This window comes from Hyperolius riggenbachi, chromosome 1 (genome assembly GCF_040937935.1).
Source record: "Hyperolius riggenbachi isolate aHypRig1 chromosome 1, aHypRig1.pri, whole genome shotgun sequence".
NCBI lineage: Eukaryota > Metazoa > Chordata > Amphibia > Anura > Hyperoliidae > Hyperolius > Hyperolius riggenbachi.
Window position 1 is genome coordinate 105,947,260 of NC_090646.1, and position 26,292 is coordinate 105,973,551.

Genomic DNA, 26,292 nt, shown 5'->3' on the forward strand with positions numbered 1-26,292 from the left:
TTAGACTCACTTCAGAGTCTCTTTAAATCCCCAAGCATAATATAATAAACTACTCCTCCCTCAATACCCAAACAAAATTAGACAGATTAACCCCCCTCCCCCCCATCATCATGCTGCAGAGTTTCCCCATCATTGTGCAGTGTGCCCCCAATCCCTGGTGTCAGTGGTGAGCACCTGTAACAGAAGAAACACATATACTGTAGTCACTGGCAACTCGGCTCCTTGTTTCTATTGTGCAGCTGGGGAATCAGCCACCAGCCATAGGGCCGAACTATGATGAAGGTCTGGGATGATGCGTCCCCCACACATATTCCCTCCTTGTCACCCGGAACTGTCATTATAGACAGCCTCAGCATGCTGAAGGACACTTCGCCACACTGCAATAGTCCCGAGTGGGACTCTTTAGTCCCGCGGAAGGTTCGGGGCACCCCAACTGAAATCTGTGGCTTTGCCTTTTACCCAACCAACACACCCGGTCAAGATCATCCAGTGGTTTTCCACTACGGATGTAAGTGTCAAACTCTACTTTTTTTCTCCCCCACAGGTTTGCTTTAATGAATTATTTCAACTCCTTTAATAATCACAAGTAGATGTTGCCTTGATGTCTGATATGAATAACAAAAGTGCTGAAAATTATAGTAAAGAAAGTTTCTTTTGCTTTCCTACATGAGGACACCAAACTGTACCTGTTAAGCAAAGCTGATACTGTATCATTAATCTACAGTATTACTATTGTACTTATATTTTATAGTAACACCAGAGGGAGCTATTGATCTGCTAGTCAACTTCTCCTTGTAACCAGCTTTGTTTAAGACAAGCAATAATCAAATGTCTATGTATTGTAGCTTCATTCACGAGCCTGTGTTATGCAAAATAACTGCTGCTTAGCAAAATAGCTGCAATTCTGTCCAAAATGGACACATTTTTTGTGCAGAAGATTTTTTATTTGTAAATGAATAATGGTGATGATGATTAAAAAAAACACGCAAGAAGCAAAATGCTAGGTTCCAAATGTCCATTAAAGGAACACTATCCTGAAAAAATAATAAAATTTTAAATACATCCGTATAAAACACACATTTGTCCTAGGGTACAATGCACTACAAATTACCTTTTTCCTATGCTGCTTTCACTTACAGCAGTAAAAAAAATCCAGATCTAGCAGGTTTTGGACTAGTTCATCTGTTCATGCTGGATTCTCAGTATTTCCTTTATTGTTTACAAAAGCATTAAATAGAAAGGACCTATACAAGGATGTTGACAAGCCTGCATACTAGCTCACACATTTTTAGCAGTTGAGTTTCTTTGGAAAATCAACAATTCCTGACAATCCTCCAAGAGGAGACGGACTAGTCGAAAATCTTTCAAAGCTGTCTGATTTACACTACCTATTCTAATTGTCAGCATCATAGGAAAAAGTAATTTATATTGCATGTTATAGGTACATCTCATAACTATTATTATTTTGGAATGGCGGTCACTTAAAAAAAACTGAATTTACTATACTACAATCACATCAGTGCAATGTAGGTTTGGTAGGTAGGGCATTGTTTTGCTTATTGCTCTGTTTTAATATGTATTCAATTAAAACGCTAGTGCACGCCCTCGCCCCATCCCAATTAAACTGTTATAACAACTCACCAGCTACCTTTCTTTTGCTTCTCAACAGTCTTGTGTTTCTATTCACATTCTATTCTATTCACATTCTCATTGTCAGTTATAAATGACAACAACTGATATATTTCAGTTAAGTATGTAATATTAATTTGCAGGTACATCCTGTGTTTATTTTAAATTATTTTAGCAGGTTCTCCACTGCAGGGAGACAGTAATTGAGACGCTCAAGACTGCTCTGTGGGTATAGGCACATTTTTGGTGGTTACTATTGACCTGAGGAAGCAGGAAATGCCAACGAAACACAGTGGCCCAGATGCAATACTCTTTTTCGCTAGTTTTCTCCTAGGAGATGTTTGTGAATCTTCTGTTTCAAATAGCTTTTCAGCACTTTACATTTAAGGAAATATCAAAAGTAGGTGAAAAAGTACTGCCAAAGTTATTCTGAGTATTTTCTTGCTTGCTGCCGGTGGCTTAAAAGACATTTTATAGACAAGGGCCCAATTCACTTTCTCACCTGAGTTTTCTCCTAGGTGATATTTTCATAACTTGTAAATAAAGCCATTTTACACCACCAGCAAGCAAAGAAATGTGCAAAATAATTCGCCTACTATTTGGTACTTTTTCTATTGCAAAGTGTTAAAAAGGAGAGAAAAAAAAAACACAGGGACAGCGGGAGCCCAATATAATGTAGTATGTATTAGAAATGGGAGAATTGATAAAGGTACCAGGGCCGGATTTCTGAGCAGGCTTCCGAGGCCGGTGACTAGGGCGGAGACTTTTTTGCTACTTCAAGGGGCGGGTGGGGAGGTGCGCACACTATTCTCTATCCCAACAGTACAGCTTCATGCACATCGATCAGGTCTGTCTGTCAAGAGCTGCAGCTGAAAGCAAAGAGAGCACTCTCCTGCTCTTCATGCTTCTTATTAGCTGCAGCGTCTGCTTGTAGCCTGTCAGGTTATCTGGCTCTCCCCTGCCGTTATATGACACTGTGACCTGGCAGGGGAGACGTGATCTGCAGCGGTCCCTCCTCCCCCGCCCCTCTCCACGGACACAAACACAGCAGCACGAGGGAGCCAGCCAGGAGGAGGGAAAGCTGCCTGCGCTCCATCACCAGTACTAGAGATGGCAAGAAGTGTGCAGGGATGTGAACTTGCACAGTGGTGTGCAAAGGTACCATGCTCATGCTGGGGCATATTTTTTTTAACTAGTCTTTTGAATGGGGTCACGCAAAGTATATGAAGTGTGCTGCAATCCTACACAGTGCTGGCCACCACTACATCAAGTTAATCATGTTCTGCTTTGTAGAAAATTATGATGACTTTGTCTTTTGGGAACTCCACAATTTTTTTTAAGTAATGTCTGTATCTCACATCTTACACAAAGCTAAACTGGAGATATTATTGCGGATGCTACAGAGGCAGTGAGGCAGGAGAAGGGATGATTCAGATGAGTTTCTGTGGATGGTTGGTGGCAGCTCGTTTATCTAATGTTAGCTTGTGTTAAAACACTTTTCTGCTACCAAGCAGAAGAAAAGCGTTGAGCATCGGTGCCTGGCAATTCGTCATGGGGTTGTGCTTTGAGCCCCTGTCTCCCATCTTGCACTCCCCCTCTGTACTTTACACTTTTCTCACTAGTTTTACTTTCTAGTTATGGTCTAATGTCCTACCATATTTTTAAAGTGGTTCTGTGGTGGTCTGGTGACATGACTATGTACTCTGTAAAGTGCCTAAGATGACAGTGCTGTACACATACTTATTAAAGTGGTTCTGTGGTGGTCTGGAAAAACAAAGTGTCACTTACCTGGGGCTTCTAACAACCCCCTACAGATATCCTGTCCTGCGCTGTCAGTGACGAATCCTCTGTTTCCCACCGCAGGTCACCGTCTCATGTGGGTATTTGTCTAACAAGACGAATGTCAAAGCGGCTGTGCAGCCATGGCCGCGCGCGTTCTTTCTCCCGCTTGCGTCTCCAGGAGCTTACTACGCAGGCGCTGTATGAAAAACTTTGTACTGTGCATGCACAGTAAGCTCCCGGAGACAGGAGCGAGGACGTGCACAGCCACGGCTGCGCAGTTGTTGTGACATTGTGAAGTTTTTTTTTCGAGCGGCCATGGCTGCACAGCCGCTTTGACATTCGTGTTGTTAGACAAATACCCGCATGAGACAGTGACCTGCGGTGGGAAACAGAGGATTCGTCAGTGACGGCGCAGGACAGGATATCTGTAGGGGGCTGTTAGAAGCCCCAGGTAAGTGACACTTTGTTTTTCCAGACCACCACAGAACCACTTTAATAAGTATGTGTACAGCACTGTCATCTGAGGCACTTTACAGAGTACATAGTCATGTCACTTACTGCCCTCAGAGGAGCTCACAATCTAATCCTACCATACTCATAGTATAATGTCCTACTATATTATTATGTATTTATATAGCACTGACATCTTCTGCAGCACATTACAGAGTACATAGTCCTGTCACTGACTGTCCTCAGAGGAGCTCACGATCTAATCCTACCATAGTCATAGTCTAATGTTCTACCATATTATTATTTCTGTAGCACTAACATCTTCTGCAGCACTCTACAGAGTACACAGTCATGTCACTAAAGGTACATACATCAAGTGATTCTGATTCAATCGATAAAGCAATAAAATTTATTAAGCGATCAACTTGAGTGTGGTTGATCGAAAGTCAATTGACTAGTGGCCCACACACTACAAGCGATATTCTATGTGATTCACCTTCACTAGTCGATCTGACCGATGTTGTACCACCATGCTCTGAATGATAGGTGAACGGTAGCTGATCCCTGTGCGAACAACTGATATTTTGCACATCCTGCTCGATCGACTCTCTTTCGATTCTATAAAATGATGGACTCAAATGGTTGATTGTTTAGCAAATAGCTAAATGTATAGCTACCTTAAGTGTCCTTAGTCAATTTAATTACCCTAATCTCTTGATCTGTAACCCTAACTTGATACTTAATGTTATCCATTTCCCCATTATCCCATTCTCAAATTCATAGCCTCACCCTAATTTTCCCAAGTTCCTAGCCTTTAATTTCCCCTTACCACCTTTTTGTTACTTTTACCTTACTTTAACTCCTCTATATCCCTAACCTCTCCACTTTTCCTTGTTTGTTAAACCTTTTCTAACCCCACTGTTGTCGGGGGAGGGGGGGGCGGCTGGTGTTAGTGGGCCTTGGGCGGTAAAAAGTACAAATCCGGCCCTGAAAGGTACGTATAGTAATGCTCACAAACCAGGGTTACCACTTAGGCAACCACTGTAATGGCAGGTGGGGATCCCCCACCAAAGTGCTAAAAAGTGAATTTAAATTGAAGATGAAAAATTATCTCCTAGGAGAAAAGGCAGGAGAAAAAGTAAATTGCATATGGGCCAAGGTGGGAAAATATCACCTAGGAGAAAACTTGGGAGATACATTAATTGCATATGGTGCTTTGTCTGCATGAAATATATTGGAAATCTGTGCAGTTGCCTCCGCCTATAGGACCCCCCCAGGTCTCCTCCATGTAATGCGTGACCCCCTCCCCCATTTTTATGGTGAGTGAGGAAGCAGTGCTTAAGCATACTTGACACCAGAATGCCTCCTCCAGTGTCTGCTCTTCATTGCTGCAGGAACACCTGTACCCTGTGACCCCGTGTCACGTGCGTGACCTCATATGTGTGTCGGCATGTCATGGGGTATAGCCGCTTGTCAATGATGGAAAAAAGATTCGGCACACTAGAGGAGGTGCACCAGTGGCCAAGCAAACTTAAGTGCTGCTTCCACGCTCACCACAGGCATAGACAGTACACATTACACATCGGGGAGACTGGCCGGTGGTCCGTCACGTCAGTTGATCATCTACAAACTGAGAGCCGCTACCGCTGTGCACCCAACCAAACCCTTTTGAGTGAGATCTTTCCAGCAAGCTGGATCAATCATTTTGATCAATGTCGGCCAGAAATTGATCGAGAAATGAATATGATTGGGCCAGGCGGCCGTGTAGCAGCATTGATCTCATTAAGATCAAATCTGCCAGATATTGATGCTGCACCTGAGTAATTGATGGGCACCTTTGTTGTACTACTCTTATCCGTTTTGTTGTATTAGCCTTTTTAGATGAGCAGCAAAGTTCCAATCTAGGACTAATTAGGGTAGCCGTTACTCAGTGTTTTATCTTCTATTGATCCCTACTGTGTGATTGTTATAAATAGACACCTTCAGTGACCTATATAAATACAGCTGAACTCCAAAGCATAGAGCTAAATACACAGTAGACCTAGAGTAAATATGATTGTCTTAACTGTCAAAAGATTCCTGATTCAGGCCAGACCATCCTGTGAATCAGATAACACAGCAATGCAGGACAGCCGGCTTTACCAGTTCAATGCTCTCCCCTCTGCCACTAAGAAACACAGCATGGGCAAAGCCAATTATTGCTATATTATATGTTGAACAGAGGTGCCAAAATAGAGTAAAATAGATTCAAATCACTCTAAAAAGGGAAGTAGACTAAAACTGTTGATTTTCAGTACAAAAATTCTTAAATCGAAAACTGCACACAATGCAAGGCGCTTCACGGGTACTCACCCACTTCATCAGGCAATAAAAGGGAGCTTTAATAGCTTTCTTAGCCAGCAAAAGTTCCCCTGGAGGCGCTTTTGTTGACTAAGAAAGCTATTACAGCTCACTTTTATTGACTGATGAATGTGGGTACGTACCCATGAAACATGTTGCATTGTGTGGAGTTTTCAATTAAAGAATTTTTCTATTGAAAATCAACTGTTTTAGTCTAATTGGGGAGTGAAGTCCACAACTACCTCCCTTTTTTAAAGTGATTTTGATCTACTTTACTCTATTTTGGTGCCTCTGTTCAACGTAAAACATAGTATTCGGATTAAGAATCTGTCAACATTTTCAAATGTAAAGGATATAAGACCTTACTTGATAATCTTAATCATATTTCTCCTAGCAAAAAAATTATTTTATTAGAATATAGTTATTCATTATCTAGTATTCAGTTTACGACTATATAATTGGATTTAATTATACCTGTAACATTTAATTTGTCTATCATTCAATAAACATTTGAAACTAAAACATAGTATTCGAGTCACCCTTATTTTGTTTCCTTCTACAGAGAGCGACTTCATAAGCCAAGTGGGTTCGGGTCTAATCTCCTTATCTGCTGATACAGTGCTTGCCTTAGTGGTAACCCCCATTTGTGAGTATTTTGTCTCTGTTTCACTATTCACTAGATTTGCGCTAACATACTACACTTAGAGATGGCCCGAACTGTTCGCCAGCGAGCAGTATTCTGTGAACAACGGCTGTTCGCGTTCGCGGTGAACAGTGAACATTTGGCGTGTGGTCGATTCGCCACCTATACATCAACATTGAGCTAAACTTTGACCCCTTACCTCACAGTCAGTAGACACATGGTAGCCAATCAGATAGCACCTCTTCCTGTACCCCCCACCCCATATCAAAAAGCAGTTGGTCATATTGGATCAATTCTCTGCTGGCTGCTGACTGAGTGAGAGTAGGATCAGACTTGCTGCAGATAGGTAGGGAAAGCATTAGCTAGGCTTTTGTCCTTGTTCTTCGCTAGCTGTGAAAGCACCCCAAACAGCCCTTTTGAAGGCTAGCACATCGGTCTCCTTTGTTTTTCTTTTTGTGTGAAACACTCCCCAGCCCACTAACACTAAGGCCTCTTTCACAGTGCGACGTTGAAGTCACAAGTTAGAAAAAGTTTTAACATGTACTAACGCACAGCAATACTAAGTCTGTGCAACATTCACAGTGCACACGTTGGGTTTGTGTGTAACGTGTAGCATTATTAGAAAGTGCTGCATGCTGTGCGTTATACACGTTATTAACTGCGTTGGACTGTTCGCACATGCTCAGTAATGACCTGGAAGCATACTTTTCATTGCCTGTATGCCTACTGTATGTAACGATAACAGGGCATAGAGTTGCGTTGTGACATTTTTGGGACGTTGCACTGTTAGTTTGGGTTGCGACTTTAATGTTGCATCAAAACGCAACGTCCCACTGTGAAAGTAGCCTTAGAGCTGTGTGCACACTACTGCTGTTGCCTCATCAAGTTGCAGGCGCAGAACCACTCCAGTGCATTATTATTTCACTGTATTCTGATAGTACTATTGTATTTCTCTGTGTGAGACACTAAACAGCCCACCCAGAGCTGTGCATAATGTGATTTCTGCCCTTAAGGGATTAAAACCCGACTTTGTGTCAACTCCGTACTTTTTGGTGAGACTTTTGGCATGGCTCAAAAAAACTGTCTTTGTAGGTTTTAAAATTTGCCTGTCCATTGAAGTCTATGGCGGTTCGCCAGACTCGCCTTTTCGCAAATTTGCGTTTGCCATTCGTGAACAGAAAATTCTATGTTCTTTAACGACACTATTAGGGGCTCTCAATTGTTTCTTTTATCTTCAAAGCCTTTTACTGCAACTGTGAAATTATCATATATATTACATGAAGCTGATATCAAAACAAAAACAGGCTTTTATAATGTAAAATGGATGTAAAATGCAATTAATCTTTCTGTATTGGGTATTTTATTGGATTCGCATTGGATTTTCCGGTCATTTTTTTCATATTTGCCTGTACCAATTTATTGCTTAAGGTGAATGCATCTTGACAATAAACTGATACATAAACAATTGGATCTATCCTCTCATTTCTAAAACGTACTTTTTTTAGATATCCCATGTTTTTATTTTATGTTTAAACATTTTAAAAGTCAATTACTGTTTTATTGTCTCTGCTCAATGGCAGTCTATTAAGTGTCCCAGAGCTAAAATACAGGAACTATTGACCGATTTTATCTATCCCCTGCAGTTAGTAGCTCTCCTCTGCTAGGAGCTTTATGGATGTAATTCCTTGTGAGGGTTACGCAATAATCTGACCATGGTCAAACAAGAGAGAAACTGCCACTTACATGCCTCAAAGTTAAAGAGGAACTGTAATCAAGGGTTGAGCTTCATCCCAGTCAGTAACTGATACTCCCTTTCCCACAAGAAATCTTTACCTTTTCTTGAACAGATCATCAGGGGCTCTGTGTGGCTGTAATTGTGCAGAAACCCCGCCTAGGTACTGACATCACACTGTAGGAGCCTTGTTGTATTGTGGGAAATAACAGCTGTTCACAACTGCCCAAAAATCAGCATCTCCTTGCACTGACATCACCTGCCAGCAGTAAAGATGTCCCCATGTGATTAATTTCAGAATGTACATTAGGGAGAGGAAAGATTTTACTGTGGGCAAATACTGACTAAATCATTTAATAAATAAGTATTATAAAAGTTAAGCACTTTTTTCATTACGTTATGTTCTCTGCAGTTCCTCTTTAACTCTCTCAGGCAAAAAGAAAAAAAGAAACAAAGCCTAGTTATTATTATGTTTGGCACTGTACATACCCGTGTTTATCTCATCATGTCACATGTCACCTTGAGTGCACTTTAAAATGTAAACCTTTTTAACCCTCCTGGCGGTAACCCCGGACATAGTTCGGGGTAAGCCGCGCAGGAAGATTTCTCAGGCCCTGCTGGGCCGATTTGCATAATTTTTTTTTTGCTACACGCAGCTAGCACTTTGCTAGCTGCGTGTGCACTCCGATTGCCGCCGCTACTTGCCGATTCGCCGCTACCCACCTCGCCGCCCCCCCCCCCCCCAGACCTCATGCGCTGCCTGGCCAATCAGTGGCAGGCAGCGCTGAGAGGTGGATCGGGACTCCCTTTGACGTCACGACGTCTTTGACGTCATCCCGCCCGTCACCATGGTGACGGGGGAAGCCCTAATGGAAATCCCGCTCAGAACGGGATTTCCGGACGGGCATGATTGCCGGAGCCCTAGGCTCGCTGCATGATTTAAAAAAATAAAAATTAAAAAAAAAACTGCTGCGCTGCCCCCTGGCGGTTTTTAATAGACCACCAGGAGGGTTAATATGCAGACAAACGTGGTATTTTTGTGGTGTATCTACAAACTATCCATGTAACATTTAATGGCTGCCTCCAAACACACTCAGTTATCAGTTAAAGTACCCTGCGAGGTCCATATCTTGATTGATATAGCCTTTCATAGCTAAACAATAATGCAGGCAATTGTGTTCTCTGTCTCTCTGTCTTGTTACATATAGCCAGAGAGCACTGAAAGCCTGTGATCTCAAAGATCACTTGTTTGCATTATAAAACCTTACAAGGGAGAGTAATCAGACATTGTTTTCACAATAATCAGAGATGATTGGCATGCACTTGTAAAAATGCATTATGGTCGTCATCTCATAATTAAGTGCTGCGGGTTATTATGCATAATTGCTGTTACCAGGGTTGTTTATATTTCTATGGCACATTCTCCCACACTGGGCCCTCTGACCCCTAGGCTGTAGGGACACTGGGAGTCCTGCTCTGTTCATTTAGGCAGACTGAAAAACAACTACAAGGGAAACCTCTTTGAAATGAACAATGCCTCTCAATCAGAAAGTCAAAGAGAAACTACTGATAATGAGAAGTGGATTGCAGAAAATAATGAGCACATTGAGAAGCCCTTTCAGAAGTGCCCGACTACTATATCAGCCTTGCTGAGAGTAAGCTCCAGTGGCATTCTGGTGTTGTTTATAGACAAAATTTGGCACTGAAACATGGATTCGCTTTTACAGTCGCAGATTAGTTTTAGAGGATAGCTAAACACAAAATGCAAGTTGATTTGTAGTTTGTTGTTTTTGTTTTGTTTTTAACAGCTTCCTGTCTACAGACCCTTCTCTGATTGCCCATCAAGAACAGGATCAAGTTCAAGCTTCTAGGGATGAGGACAGAATTCTGGTTTCTGGGGTTTTTAATGTGAAGCACAGAGGCGTAGCAATAGCCATAGCAGCCATAGCAGCCATAGCAACTGCTATGGGATCCTGGAGTAGAGGTGGCGCAGGTGGTACTTGATGTATTCTCTATTAATTTTCTTGCATCCATCCACACTCTGAGTTTGTCTTAGTGTCCTGGGACTACTGTATATGCATTGTAGCTTACTGGAGGGTGGAGGCACCCAAAGATAGGTAATGTGATAAAACAAAAAAATAATAAGGTGGAGGGAGGTGTCTTTACCACTCCAGATAGAAGATACCAAATGGCTCCCCCTTTCTTCATTGGTTTAATTACAATAGTTTCATCCCTCTTTAGATTCTTTAGGACCATATACTCCTTCTTGCTTAAAGGGATACTGTAGGGGGGTCAGGGAAAAATGAGCTGAACTTATCCGGGGCTTCTAATGGTCCCCCGCAGACATCCTGTGTTGGCGCAGCCACTCCCCAATGCTTCGGCCCCGCCTCCGGTTCACTTCTGGAATTTCTGACTTTAAAGTCAGAAAACCACTGCGCCTGCGTTGCCGTGTCCTCGCTCCCGCTGATGTCACCAGGAGTGTACTGCGCAGACACAGACCACACTGGGCCTGCGCTGTGCGCTTTTGATGACATCAGCGGGATCGAGGACACGGCAACGCAGGCGCAGTGGTTTTCTGACTTTAAAGTCAGAAATTCCAGAAGTGAACCGGAGGCGGGGCTGGAGCATCGGTGAGCGGCTGCGCGGGCACAGGATGTCTGCGGGGAACCATTAGAAGCCCCAGGTAAGTTCAGCTCATTTCCCCCCGACCCCCCTACAGTATCCCTTTAAGTTCTTCTTCCTAATATTGATGTCTATACAATGTCCTCTAAAACACATGCTGTAAAAGTATTCACAAAACCGAAAGGGATACAGGATGATATCATTTTGAGGTTCACACGATCCTCCTGGTTTCTGATCACAGTTTGATCTTTATCTAAAAACATATTTCATTATGCTTATGGAATATTTCATATGACATTATTTAGCATGAAGTTTGGTTGGCAGCCACGAAGGTTGGTAGAATTAGGTAGGAGGATTTCTGAGACAAAGAGACAATGCTTGTTGAAATACATGAAATTTAGATGTAATAATAAACTCTTTTTTGGGTGATGATAAATGTGACTTCCACACCTCCACCTTCAAGGAAAATAAATAAGTGAGGATTTGAGTAGTGCGTAAACAACATGTCTTCTCTGAACACACTGCGAGGAGACACTCTGATGAAAAGTGATCAAGAGAAGACATTGGAGATTCAGTCAGAAGATACCACATGACATTAATACCAGAGCTTTGATGGACTTATGAGACTATGGTGGAGCTTTTGGTAAATTGATGGGAATCTTCTTAGTATTAAAGTGTGTGGTGGGGGAAGGGGGGAGAGAGGGTGGCAAGGCATAGCCAGTTTAAGGCATAGCCAGCATTTAACCAGTTCTCTACTGAGGGGTCTTTCCCCTTATGGACCAGAACAATTTTCACCTTTCAGCGCTCCTCCCTTTCATTCGCCAATAACTTTATCACTACTTATATCACAATGAAATGATCTATATCTTGTTTTTTTTCACCACCAATTAGGCTTTCTTTGAGTGGTACATTTTGCTAAGGATTATTTTATTCTAAATGCATTTTAATGTAGATAAAAAGAAAACATGGAAAACAAATTTATTATATCTCAGTTTTCAGCCATTATACTTTTAAAATAAAACTACTATGGATAAAACCCACGCATATTATTTGCCCATTTGTCCAGTTATTGCAACATTTAAATTATATCCCTAGTGCAATGTATGGAGACAATATTTTATTTGGAAATAAAGGTGTAATTTTTCTGTTTTGCGCCCATCACTAATTACAAGCCCATATATGCAAAAATAACAGTAATATACTCTCAAGACATACATATTAACAAAAGTTCAGTCTCTAATAAAACTATTCATGTATTTTTTTATTCTATTTTTTTATATGCAAATGTTTTATTTGTGTATCTAGTGGGGGAGGTAAGGGGTTAATATATGTAGGTGTAATTTTACTATTTGGCCACAAGATGTTCCCACATTTTTTCTTCCTGTACTGTTAGTACGCTAACAGGAACTAATGCGTGTATGTTTTACTGTATTTGTTACAATGACTGCAGGCATCTCATTGATGCCGGTGATCATTGGCATGGAGACTTAGATCAATGAATGGGAAATGTGTTCCCATTCATTGATTTCCCTACTAACAGGCAGCAATGAGAACGCGTACGGGAGCCCGCACACGAGCGATGGGGAATGCGCACATGGGCGACCGCGGTGAGATACGTCTATTTACACCCCTGAAGCTAAGATGAAGTCTTATATATATATATAGATGTACTGTATCAAATGCAGTAACTGGTTAAAGGCTATGTCACCGCGATCTGCCCCTGAACCTAACACTGTCAGCAACTGGCATCTTGTTTTACATAACAAATCATTTTGTCTTATTCGACTGTTGTCATTAACCCATTCAGGTTCCGTCGTTTTCACGTGAGAAATGTTCACTTCCCATTCATTAGCCTATAACTTTATCACTACTTATCACAATGCACTGATCTATATCTTGTTTTTTCCGCCACCAATTAGGCTTTCTTTGGGGGTACATTTTGCTAAGAACCACTTTACTGTAAATGCATTTTAACAGGAAGAATAAGAAAAAAATGGAAAAATTCATTATTTCTCAGTTTTCAGCCATTATAGTTTTAAAATAATACATGCCTCCATAATTAAAACTCACGTATTGTATATGCCCATATGTCCCGGTTATTACACCGTTAAAATTATGTCCCTATCACAATGTATGGCGACAATATTTTATTTGGAAATAAAGGTGCATTTTTTCCATTTTGCATCTATCACTATTTACAAGTTTAAAATAAAAAAAATATAGAAATATTTCATCTTTACATTGATATTTAAAAAGTTTAGACCCTTAGGTAAATATTTACATGTTTGTTTTTTTTATTGTAATGTTTTTTTTTTTTATACTAAAAATTTTATTAGGGTACTTTTGGGAGGGTGGGAGGTAAACAATAGATTTATAATGTAAATGTGTGTTAATTCTGTTTTTTTTTTTTTTTTCAGGTGTAGTATTACTTTTTGGCCACAAGATGGCGGCCATGAGTTTGTTTACATGACGTCACTCTAAGCGTAGCACGCGCTTAGAGTGACACATCGGGAAGGAAACGGCCAGAAAAGGCGCAGCTTCCGAGAGAAGCTGTCGCTTTTTCAGCGGGGGAGAGGAATCAATGATCGGGCTCCGTAGCCCGATACATTGATTCCTTGGCTACCGAATCCGCGGCCGGGAGTGCACGTGCACGCGCACGATCGGCCGCGGGGGCGCGCGGTAGCGCGCATGGTTCCTGGACGTAGAAACTACGTCCAGGAACCAAAATAGGTTAAGGGAAGCCGCCTCACATTTTACATTTTATTTGATGTTAACCTCCCTGGCATTATGATTCTTTCCAGATTTAGGGTCCAAAAACTGCAATTTTTTCACAAGCTTTTAGACCCTAAAAACAAGAAAGAAAACATACCACAGAAAGATCTGCAACAGATTCTGCATATAATTTATTGAGGCATGGGATTACCGCTCTGAGCTGCAGATTTTCATCACTAACCTGACTCGGGATTACTGCTAAAGAGGTTAATCTAATTTTATCCTTACCTGGGTGCCTATTTACCCATATTGTATGCATACTAGTCAGCTGGGTATCATTATATGTAAATTGGTGTACACCATACTACCTTAGCTCAGTTATGAAGCTGAAACAATAAAGATTTGCTTTCTTTAAAGAGAGTCTGAAGTGAGAATAGATCTCGCTTCAGACCTCATATATAGCAGGGGCACGTGTGCCCCTGCTAAAATGCCGCTATCCCGCGGCTTAATGGGGGTCCCTGTCCCCCCAAATCCCCTCCGTAATGCGGGGGAGCGCTTCCGCATTGGGGCAGGGCAAACCGTCGCAGCCCTGCCCCACACGCGTCTGTCAGCGCGTATCTCCGCCTCTCCCCCGCCCCTCTCAGTCTTCCTTCACTGAGAGGGGCGGGGGAGAGGCGGCGATGCGCGGCTGATAGACGTGAATGGAGGCAGGGCTGCAGCCGTTAGCCCTGCCTCCAGGAGCGACCAAGCCTGCGACCAAGTGTCGCAGTGGGGGGTTTGGGGGTGAAGGGACCCCCGTTCAGCGGCGCGTATGCGGCGGTTTAGCAGGGGCACAAGTGCCCCCGCTAAATATGAGCTCTGAAGCGAGATTTATTCTCGCTTCAGAGTCTCTTTAAAGCTTGGTATGTATACTACCACCCACTATCCACCCTCTGGTGTCACAGAATTTTTGCCATTGTGACATCCAGTTGTTTTTGATCTACAAGAGCGACCACATCCAGTCCCATAGGGACCCCCTGAGTTTAGTCGGGTTCATTGTCTCCACCTGCCTCAAGTGGTTGGTTACCCATATTGCAACCTACCTTTGTGAGTTGCCCTTTTTTTAATTTATACACCATTTACTAGCTACTAACGTGTTGTGCTAAAACTATTTGGGCTCCCATTGTCTCTGTGTCTTTTTTTCCCTTAGGGTGTCAAGACATCCCATTCTTCCATGACTACAATACAGTTTGGCTTGGTCACTTATTGTTGTATATAATGTGTTTGTGATGTATTACATTGTTTTCCACATGGCTTGATAAAGGGGACCCTATGAAACAATTGTCAGATTTCATGTGGATAACAGAACAGTGCATTTGTGCTATCTTTAAAGCTTGGTGTGCTGACATACTGTACTTGGACTGTAGGAGAAAACTCAGGAGAAAAAGTTAACTGCATATGAGTCCCTAACCCTAAAGGGGTCCATACACTCAGCCGATTATCGGCCGATCGAACAAAATCGATTGGAAATCTGTTCCTAGTAAATAATGTTCCTAAACACATCAGATAGATCTGATCTATCTGATGATCTATCTGCTGCTTATCTAACGAGTGTATGGCCAACTTAAGTATAACTTGGCTTGGGCGGCCTCTTCGACCTAGAATTTTGATATTGATCATTTACCACACCAAAAAAGTATATGCCTAGCATATAGCATTAGGCAAGGTTTTTCACATAGCCAAATTGGATTGCAAAGATATAATGTACATGACATTTAGTACTGACATGGTTCTAGGCAGCAGAAAAAAAACTTTTCTAGGCCAGGCTCATAAAAAAGGTATTGAGAGATCCTTGTGTAATTACGACAGATGTTTCATCATGTTTAAATATACAGTCATGTTTTATTACTGTTTAATATACTTTCATACAGATATGGCTGTGACAAAGCTCAGTGGAATGTAAGCTGAGATCAGTAGACCTTTTTTAGGTGAATACATAAGGTTTACTTGGGACTGCTTGTCTGCTATCAGTGACTTTGATGGATGTTCATAGCTGGATCACAGTGGAGCCCTTGTCATCATTGTCTTCTGCCAAACGGCAGCTCTGTCTACCAGCACAAAGGAAGAGGACTGGCAGAGTATCCAGCCTGTCTGTAGATCATGGTCAGTGTTGTTTTTTTTTTACCAAGTTAAGGGGGGAGACACTGAGAAATAGAAAGAATGAATGCTATAAATCAAGTTGCTAATGTAGAAGGCCTTAATTATCTATAAACCCCTATGCAAGAACTACAACTGTAACTTATCAACATCTTCAAGTCAAGCTATTTCACACTTTCATGAATGAGAAAAACAGTCAGTCCTTTGAATGTGTGTTTTTTTTTAAAGTGTCATTAAAGTGTACCGGGCCCAAAGCTCGTGTAAAAAATGAATTACTTATCTAAAGAGAGTGAAGCCTCAGGATCCTATTGAGGCTTCCCTCTCTATTCTAATGTCCCCTGTCGCTGAGTGCGGCTCCCCCAAAGATTAACGAAAATGCATTATCGCAAATCACATTGGGGCCACGGAGCTCTTCTCCCTCTATTGTGGCCACGCGAGCCCGTCTGTTCATGCACAGTAAGCCAGAGCCAAGGGCTTCGTGCAGCTGTGCATGCGCACCCGTGCTCACATGTCTACTGCGTGGCCACGCTGTAAGGGGATAAAGAGCGCGTCCCAGATCTGTCGGGGAGTCAAGCTCAGCGATCGGGGGCATCTGAGTAGAGAGGGAGGCTTCCCTTTCTTAAGCTGAGCTTCAGCTCGGGATCGCTTTGAAGAGGAATAATCTTTACTACTGCCTTACTACTGGCAGACATGAAAAAAAAAATACAGCACAAACTGCCATTATCTATAACCTCACCCCCTAACAATGTGAGAGGCTAAAAAGTTTTTTTTAAAAATACATATACATATCAACAGAGGGAGATACTGGTTACTTGGCAGTTGAAAACAGCTGTTATTTCCCACAATGCAACGAGGTTCACAGACAGAAAACTGTAAGGACCTAGGTGCTGACATCACGCTGTGTGAGATGTTTTACAAAAATATTAGCTGTACAGACCCCCCTGATGATCTATCAGAGAAAAGGTAGATTTCTCATGGGAAAAGGAGTATCAGCTACTGATTGGGATGACGTTTAATCCTTACAGTTCCTGTTTAAAGCTGTCCTATTCTAACCTCATACAAACCCTCCACCACCATTGCGGCAAGATATGTGGTGTACAAAAGTAATGGAAAATAACAATTAAAAAATTCCACTTCAGTGCTTAAAACTACCAGCTCCAGAACAATGTGCTTCATTTTACAGTATTTAGATGCAACTGCTGCTGTCTAGTAGCAGGACATTAAACTTTGATAAACATAGATTTATTCTGGGCATGCTGTATAAATAAACATTGATATTTATTCTTCAAGAAAAACAAAGAAACGTTAAAATATTGAAGTTTTATTACATTTTTCCTACGTGACTTCAACAGTCATTTGTCTTGCTCAGGCACAACACTCATAGTCATATGCACCTGTTTTTCAAAATGCTTTTCAAAAAACACTCATTCTATGGGCTCAAAAAATTAATGAGTTCATTCATTAATAAAACAAGTGTACAGTATATGTCAATTTTCTATAGACAAATTAATTTGTGTGTCCACTACTGTAAACAAAATATCAGACATTTGCTAAATGGTCCGCTTTACATTTGTATTAAAATTATTTTAATTCATGTATCAACTTTTCTGTCAAATACGGAAAACACAGAAGAGGTGGGCAGGAAAAGTGCCTCAAAGTCTCTATTAAAAGCCTTGGCACTGACCCAGATTCCTGGGAGAACTTAGCACAAGATTGTCCCACCTGGCGAAGCTGTAGGAGCAAAGGCGCAACCTCCTATGAGCAGAGCAGGATTGCAGTGGCTCGGAAGAAGCATGAGCAGCGCAAATTCAGAGCCGATGCTCTGCCAACCATCCCAGCAAACCACTTGTGTCCTACATGCGGCAGAGCTTTCCACGCCCACTTCAGACTGATAAGTCACAGTTGGACCCATCGTACCCAATCAAACTTCTTTGTATGATGTTCTTGGCCATCGTCGACAACGATGGATGAACATATACTCCATGGTAGTGTTGGGCGAACAGTGTTCGCCACTGTTCGGGTTCTGCAGAACATCACCCTGTTCGGGTGATGTTCGAGTTCGGCCGAACACCTGACGGTGCTCGGCCAAACCGTTCGGCCACATGGCCGAACTAAGAGCGCATGGCCGAACGTTCCCCGAACGTTCGGCTAGCGCTGTGATTGGCCGAACGGGTCACGTGGTTCGGGCCCGAACGCGCTCTGATTGGCCGAACGGTCACGTGGTTCGGGTAAATAAATACCCGAACCACGTCATATCTCCGCCATTTGTCTGTGGGTTTAGCTTTGGGTAGGCAGGCAGGCAGGGTAGTTCGCTCTCCAGCCACGCTAGCCAGGGTCCCCCCCAGTCATTGTGTGTCGCTGCTGGGAACAGTAGTACACCGCTCGCTCAGCCACACTATATATAGCATTGTTTACTGCCACTGTGTACCTCGCTCAGCCACGCTATATATATAGCATTGTGTTTTCTGACACTCTGTGTACACGGCTTAGCCTGACTAATATAGCATTGTGTGTACTGCCACTGTGCACCTCGCTCAGCCACGCTATATATAGCATTGTGTGTACTGCCACTGTGCACCTCGCTCAGCCACGCTATATATAGCATTGTGTGTACTGCCACTGTGCACCTCGCTCAGCCACGCTATATATATAGCATTGTGTTTTCTGACACTCTGTGTACACGGCTTAGCCTGACTAATATAGCATTGTGTGTACTGCCACTGTGCACCTCGCTCAGCCACGCTATATATAGCATTGTGTGTACTGCCACTGTGCACCTCGCTCAGCCACGCTATATATAGCATTGTGTGTACTGCCACTGTGCACCTCACTCAGCCACGCTATATATAGCATTGTGTGTACTGCCACTGTGCACCTCGCTCAGCCGCGCTATATATATAGCATTGTGTTTTCTGACACTCTGTGTACACGGCTTAGCCTGACTAATATAGCATTGTGTGTACTGCCACTGTGCACCTCGCTCAGCCACGCTATATATAGCATTGTGTGTACTGCCACTGTGCACCTCGCTCAGCCACGCTAGATATAGCATTGTGTGTACTGCCACTGTGCACCTCGCTCAGCCACGCTATATATAGCATTGTGTGTACTGCCACTGTGCACCTCGCTCAGCCACGCTATATATATAGCATTGTGTTTTCTGACACTCTGTGTACACGGCTTAGCCTGACTAATATAGCATTGTGTGTACTGCCACTGTGCACCTCGCTCAGCCACGCTATATATAGCATTGTGTGTACTGCCACTGTGCACCTCGCTCAGCCACGCTATATATAGCATTGTGTGTACTGCCACTGTGCACCTCGCTCAGCCACGCTATATATAGCATTGTGTGTACTGCCACTGTGCACCTCGCTCAGCCACGCTATATATAGCATTGTGTTTTCTGACACTCTGTGTACACGGCTTAGCCTGACTAATATAGCATTGTGTGTACTGCCACTGTGCACCTCGCTCAGCCACGTTATATATAGCATTGTGTGTACTGCCACTGTGCACCTCGCTCAGCCACGCTATATATAGCATTGTGTGTACTGCCACTGTGCACCTCGCTCAGCCACGCTATATATAGCATTGTGTGTACTGCCACTGTGCACCTCGCTCAGCCACGCTATATATAGCATTGTGTTTTCTGACACTCTGTGTACACGGCTTAGCCTGACTAATATAGCATTGTGTGTACTGCCACTGTGCACCTCGCTCAGCCACGCTATATATAGCATTGTGTTTTCTGACACTCTGTGTACACGGCTTAGCCTGGCTCTATAGCATTGTGTGTACTGCCACTGTGCACCTCGCTCAGCCACGCTATATATAGCATTGTGTTTACTGCCACTCTGTGTATACCGCTCAGCCAGACTATATACCGTTGTTTACTGACACTCTGTGTACACCGCTCAGCCAGACTATATACCATTGTTTACTGACACTCTGTGTACACGGCTCAGCCTGACTATAAAGCATTGTGTGTACTGCCACTGTGCACCTCGCTCAGCCACGCTATATATAGCATTGTGTTTACTGCCACTCTGTGTACACCGCTCAGCCAGACTATATACCGTTGTTTACTGACACTCTGTGTACACCGCTCAGCCAGACTATATACCATTGTTTACTGACACTCTGTGTACACGGCTCAGCCTGACTATAAAGCATTGTGTGTACTGCCACTGTGCACCTCGCTCAGCCACGCTATATATAGCATTGTGTTTTCTGACACTCTGTGTACACGGCTTAGCCTGACTATATAGCATTGTGTGTACTGCCACTGTGCACCTCGCTCAGCCACGCTATAAATAGCATTGTGTTTACTGCCACTCTGTGTACACCGCTCAGCCAGACTATATACCGTTGTTTACTGACACTCTGTGTACACCGCTCAGCCAGACTATATACCATTGTTTACTGACACTCTGTGTACACGGCTTAGCCTGACTAATATAGCATTGTGTGTACTGCCACTGTGCACCTCGCTCAGCCACGCTATATATAGCATTGTGTTTTCTGACACTCTGTGTACACGGCTTAGCCAGACTATATAGCATTGTGTGTACTGCCACTCTGTGTACACCGCTCAGCCAGACTATATAGCATTGTGTTTACTTCCACTCTGTGTCTGCTGGGCCTGGGAACAGTAGTACACCGCTCACCCGCCACTGTATAGCATTGTGCTCTGTGTCGCTGCTGGGAATAGTGGTACTGTATAGCATTTCTGTACTGCCACTGTACTGCTGCCAGTCAGCGTGTACTGTAAGGATAAGTGAAATGAGGAAGAAATCCGGTGAAAGAGGAAGGGGCAAGGGAAGAGGTGTTTCCCCTGACGGTTCACGTACAGGCCACAGGGGAGCACCCAAGAAAACCCACTCAATACCGCCCATGTTGTCCAGGACAACAACCCTCACAAATCCAAAAGAACAGGACCAGATAATTACTTGGATGACCTCTCAAGCGTCCAGCAGTGGGTTAAGCAGCACCAGCACATCACGCACGAGGTCCGAGTCCTCAGCCAGTTACAAGGAGCCAGTGGGCACAAAGCTGACACAACCGGCAGCGACACCACGCACACAACTGCCAGATAACCAGTCCTATGAATTACCTCAGGACACAATGGGGTATTCGCAGGAGCTATTCCCAGCCCAACAAACTTCCACCTATGAAAGGTCAATGGAGGAACAGCCAGAAATGTTGTGCCCGGATTCACAACCATTAACTGTGGGAAATGCACCGCGCACTGAAATACAAGGCGAGTCCGAAGAGGACTCGGAAACCCAAATCCCAGAGCAAGTTGGGCAGGAGGGGTTGCAATTGCAGGAGGTCGGCCGACAAGATCTGGAAGACGACGTTGGAGTGAGCTGCGCAGAGGTTGTTCTGGGGAGCTCTACTCCACGGCGGCGGCCCCCCACAATGACATATGACGAGTTTGAGGAGATGGAAGAGGAGGGTATGGACAATGTGGACAGAGACCCAGATTTTATTTGTGAACGAGAACATCGCCGTCGTAGCAGCAGCACAGATGAGTCTGTTGAAGAACCCACTGCTGCACGAGTTCGCCTTGTGCCACAAGGTAGGCGGCGCGCAATTTCAGGCACCACAAGCGTGGAAGTTAGAGTGAGAGGCAAAAGAGGAGGAAACAGAAATCGCCAGCAAGGAGGCAGGTGCTCCAAAGTCTGGGCTTTCTTTGAAGACTGCACTGAGGATGTTACCATGGCGATTTGCAAGGTGTGCAAGACTCGCCTGAGCAGGGGGAAAAGTATTAACAACCTCTCCACCACCAGCATGAGCCGCCACATGCTATCCAAACATCCCACTCTGTGGGCAAACGCGGCAGGACAGGGTACCAGCAACACTGCCTCCCTTGGGTTCACCAGACTCACCACCAGACCCGCCTCAGCAGCAGCAGTAGCCCAGCCATTGCGTGGTTCACAACATTCACAAACATCAGACGACGCTGACACTGTCACTTTCCGGAGTAGTGCTCTTGAGGTCTCCCAGTGTTCATCAAACACAACAACCAACAGCCCTTCCGTGTGCAGCGCTACGGTTCAGTTGTCTGTGTCGGAGATGTTTGAGCGCAAGAGGAAATTGCCAGCAAATGACCCCCGGGCCGTGGCAGTAACAGCCAGCATAGCCAAGCTTCTGGCCTGCGAAATGCTGCCATATCGAGTGGTGGAGACAAACAGCTTCAAGGGCATGATGTCAGTGGCCATCCCTCGTTACGTGGTTCCCAGCCGCTACCACTTTGCGCGCTCTGCAGTGCCTGAGTTGCATGAGCACGTGGTCAGCAAAATAACCCGAAGCTTGAAGAATGCCGTTGCCTGCAAGGTTCACCTCACCACTGACACTTGGACGAGTGCGTTCGGCCAGGGTCGATACATCTCCCTTACCGCGCACTGGGTGAACCTTGTGGAGCCTGGCAGCGATTCCTCACCTGCTACGGCGCGGGTGTTGCCCACGCTGCAAACAGCTGCACCGCCGTCCCTCCCACTGGATAACAACAGCAGCACCTACCTCTCTGACTCCTTCTCCTCCAACGCATCTCAAAGCTGTACCTCATCCGGAAACGCTAACCCAGCAGCAGTAGGATCGTGGAAGCAGTGCAGCACAGCTGTTGGCATGCGTCAGCAAGCGTTGCTGAAGCTGATCTGCCTTGGGGATAAGCAGCACACAGGGGAGGAAATTTGGAAGGGAATAAAGGAACAGACGGATTTGTGGCTGGCACCGCTGGACTTGAAACCGGGCATGGTTGTGTGTGATAATGGGAGTAATCTCATTCGCGCTTTAAGGTTGGCTAAGCTGACACACATCCCTTGCCTGGCGCACGTGATGAACCTAGTAGTTCAGCGGTTCCTGAGGACATACCCAGGCGTGGCCGATCTTCTGTTGAAGGTGCGTCGAGTGGCCAAACATTGTAGAAATTCCAGTACTGCTTCGGGGGCACTCGCCAAGATGCAGGAGCGCTTCAATCTCCCCCACCATCGCTTGCTGTGTGATGTCCCTACGCGCTGGAATTCTACGCTGCACATGCTAGCACGCTTTTGTGAGCAGAAGAGTGCAGTGGTCCAGTACATGACGGCACAGTACCGAGGCGCATCCGGACAGCTGCCAAGCTTCTGTGGATCCGATTGGGCCAACATGTTGGACCTCTGCCAAGTCCTCCAAAATTTTGAGCAATCCACGTTGCTTGTGAGCAGTGACAACTCTTCAGTCAGCATTACCATACCACTGCTGTGTTTACTGAAGAGGTCAATGTTGAAAATCAAGGAAACAGCTGTCATGATGCAACTGGGGGAATCTGAAGGAGAAAACGATCAGCGTGATGGTACCAACATCAGGCCATCCGCCTCAGGGAACGCTGGCCCCAGCAGCTATGACGAAGAAGAGGAGGAGGAACAGCTGGAGTTGGAGCAGGAATTTCATGCCACCACTGACGAGGGCCAGAGCGGTGCACGTTGGACTTCCACAATTCAACGCGAATGGTCAGCAGAAGCAGACCAGGAGGAAGGTGACGACTATGATGCATCACAACAACTATCACAACGCTCACAAGAGGATGATGAGGATTCTGGTAGGACTCTGGCACACATGGCTCAATTCATGCTAGACTGCATTGAACGTGACCCACGCATTGTGCGCATTCTGGACAACACCAATTACTGGGTTTATACCCTTCTGGATCCACGGTACAAACACAATGTTCCAAAACTGCTTGAAGAAAGAGTCAGACAGGTCAAAATGGAAGAATACCAGCAGGCCCTTGTGGAGACTTTAGAGAGGAGATTGACATCCTCCCCCTCCTCTAGCCAGTTGTACGCAGACAGACTGACTTCCGCAAACCCAGGACGACCAGGAGGGCAGCAAACAACGCAAGCCGCAGCTAGTGCCCAAAAGGGAACGGTATCGGCAGTGTCCTTGGAGTGGGAAAATTTTCTGACACCCATGCAGCAGCAGCCCACTGAACAGCAAGCGTGCAGATCCACCTCCAACACCGATCGCCTGGAGAAGATGGTCAAGGACTACATGTCAGATGACGTAGCTGTGTCGAACAATCCATCTGCACCCTTCAACTATTGGGTATCGAAGCTAGACACCTGGCACGAACTGGCAATGTACGCAATAGAGGTGCTGGCTTGCCCGGCAGCCAGCGTTATGTCGGAACGTTGTTTCAGTGCTGCCGGAGGCATCATCACAGATCGGCGTATCCGCCTCTACACAGAAAATGCAGACCGTCTGACTCAAATTAAAATGAATCAATCCTGGATTGGAAATGACTACGCAACACTCCAGGACCCCAACCAAGTAACATGACCAATGAACATCTGGGATGGTGTAGCATTTCCGGTCCCTGTTTATTGAACCTCTCATCTGTATTACATTTATGACTGCATGGCGGCAAAAAGCATTGCTGCTATATCCGCACGCTTTTTGTCCTCATGCAAGGCCTAGGTTGTTCTGTCTCAAAAACCGTGGCCTTCTCCTCCTGCGCCTGCTCCTGTTCCATCACGTCTGCTGCTGCTGGGTTAGCGTTGCCGCGTGGTCCCTGTTTATTGAACCACTTATCTTTATTACATTTATGACTGCATGGCGGTACAAAGCATGCTATCCGCACGCTTCTTGCCCTCATGCAAGGCCTGGGTTGTTGTGTCTCACAAAGCGTGGCCTTCTCCTCCTGCGCCTGCTCCTGTTCCATCACGTCTGCTGCTGCTGGGTTAGCGTTGCCGCGTGGTCCCTGTTTATTGAACCACTTATCTTTATTACATTTATGACTGCATGGCGGTACAAAGCATGCTATCCGCACGCTTCTTGCCCTCATGCAAGGCCTGGGTTGTTGTGTCTCACAAAGCGTGGCCTTCTCCTCCTGCGCCTCCTCCTGTTCCATCACGTGTGCTGCTGCTGGGTTAGCGTTACCGGTCCCTTTTCCTGGAACCTCTTATATGTATTACATTTATGACTGCATGCCGACAAAAAACATGTTACCTGTGCAAAGAAAACAGACATTTCCCGCATTTAAAAGACAGTTTTCCCTTTGAAACTTTAAAATCGATTTTCTCAAAAACTATAAGCTCTTTTTGCTAATTTTTTTTCCTCTTGTACCCACTCCCAAGGTGCACATACCCTGTAAATTTGGGGTATGTAGCATGTAAGGAGGCTTTATAAACCACAAAAGTTCGGGTCCCCATTGACTTCCATTATGTTCGGAGTTCGGGTCGAACACCCGAACATCGCGGCCATGTTCGGCCTGTTCGGCCCGAACCCGAACATCTAGATGTTCGCCCAACACTACTCCATGGGCCTTAATCAATTAACTTTTTCTTCTGGGTTTTCTCTTAGAAGATAGTTTTTCACCTTCTCTTTAAAATATCCTTTCAGCAATTTGCGTAAAAAAAAAGTTCCAAAATTATTTTGAGTATTTTCTTGCTTCTTGGTGGCTTAAAAAGTATTTTATTGACAAGGTGTGAAAAAATCCCCTGGCAGAAAATTCAGGAGAAAAAGTTACGCTGGCCCAGGTTTGCTTTAGATTAAAACAAAAACACCTTTAAAGAGCTAGAGAAGATAAAAATAAGAGATCGGCTCCTCTTGGCTGTTATTATTCTTGATGTCCACATCTCAATAATTGCAGCTACAAACGTCATCTGAAAAAAATGTGCTTTTAGCTTGCCTATGACTATTTTCATTGTGATTTAGTAAGACTCGAGTCATTCAGAAAAATTATTTTAAACTAAAACTGTAGACAGAAAGACCACACAACTGTTCTGAACAATGTTTGTACTCTTTTTGAAACAAAAAACATTTTTATTAGGATTTTTTTAACCCCTTACACCTTTCCTCAAAGGGGTGTGTCAAATAGAGAAAAAAAATCCATGCACAAAGGTTCAATTCCTTATAGCATACATTGTGAAAACAAAAGGGAAAAAAGAAAATAAAAAAAGAGAAAAAAGAAAATAAAAAGAGAAAAACAGAACATAGATAGATTGTTAGATAGAACATAGAAAAGACATTTTATTGGTAATGTGTAAAAATATCACCTAGGAGAAAACCTGGGAAAAAAAGTAAATTGAATAAGGGTCTCAGCCAATCTATATAATGGGGCCGTTATTCAATTCACTTTTTTGCCTTAGTTTCTCCTAGGTGATATTTTAACACCTTATCAATAAAATGCTTTTTGAATTACTAGCCAGCAAGAAAATACTCAGAATTATTTTGGCTATACCTTTTTCATCTACTTTTT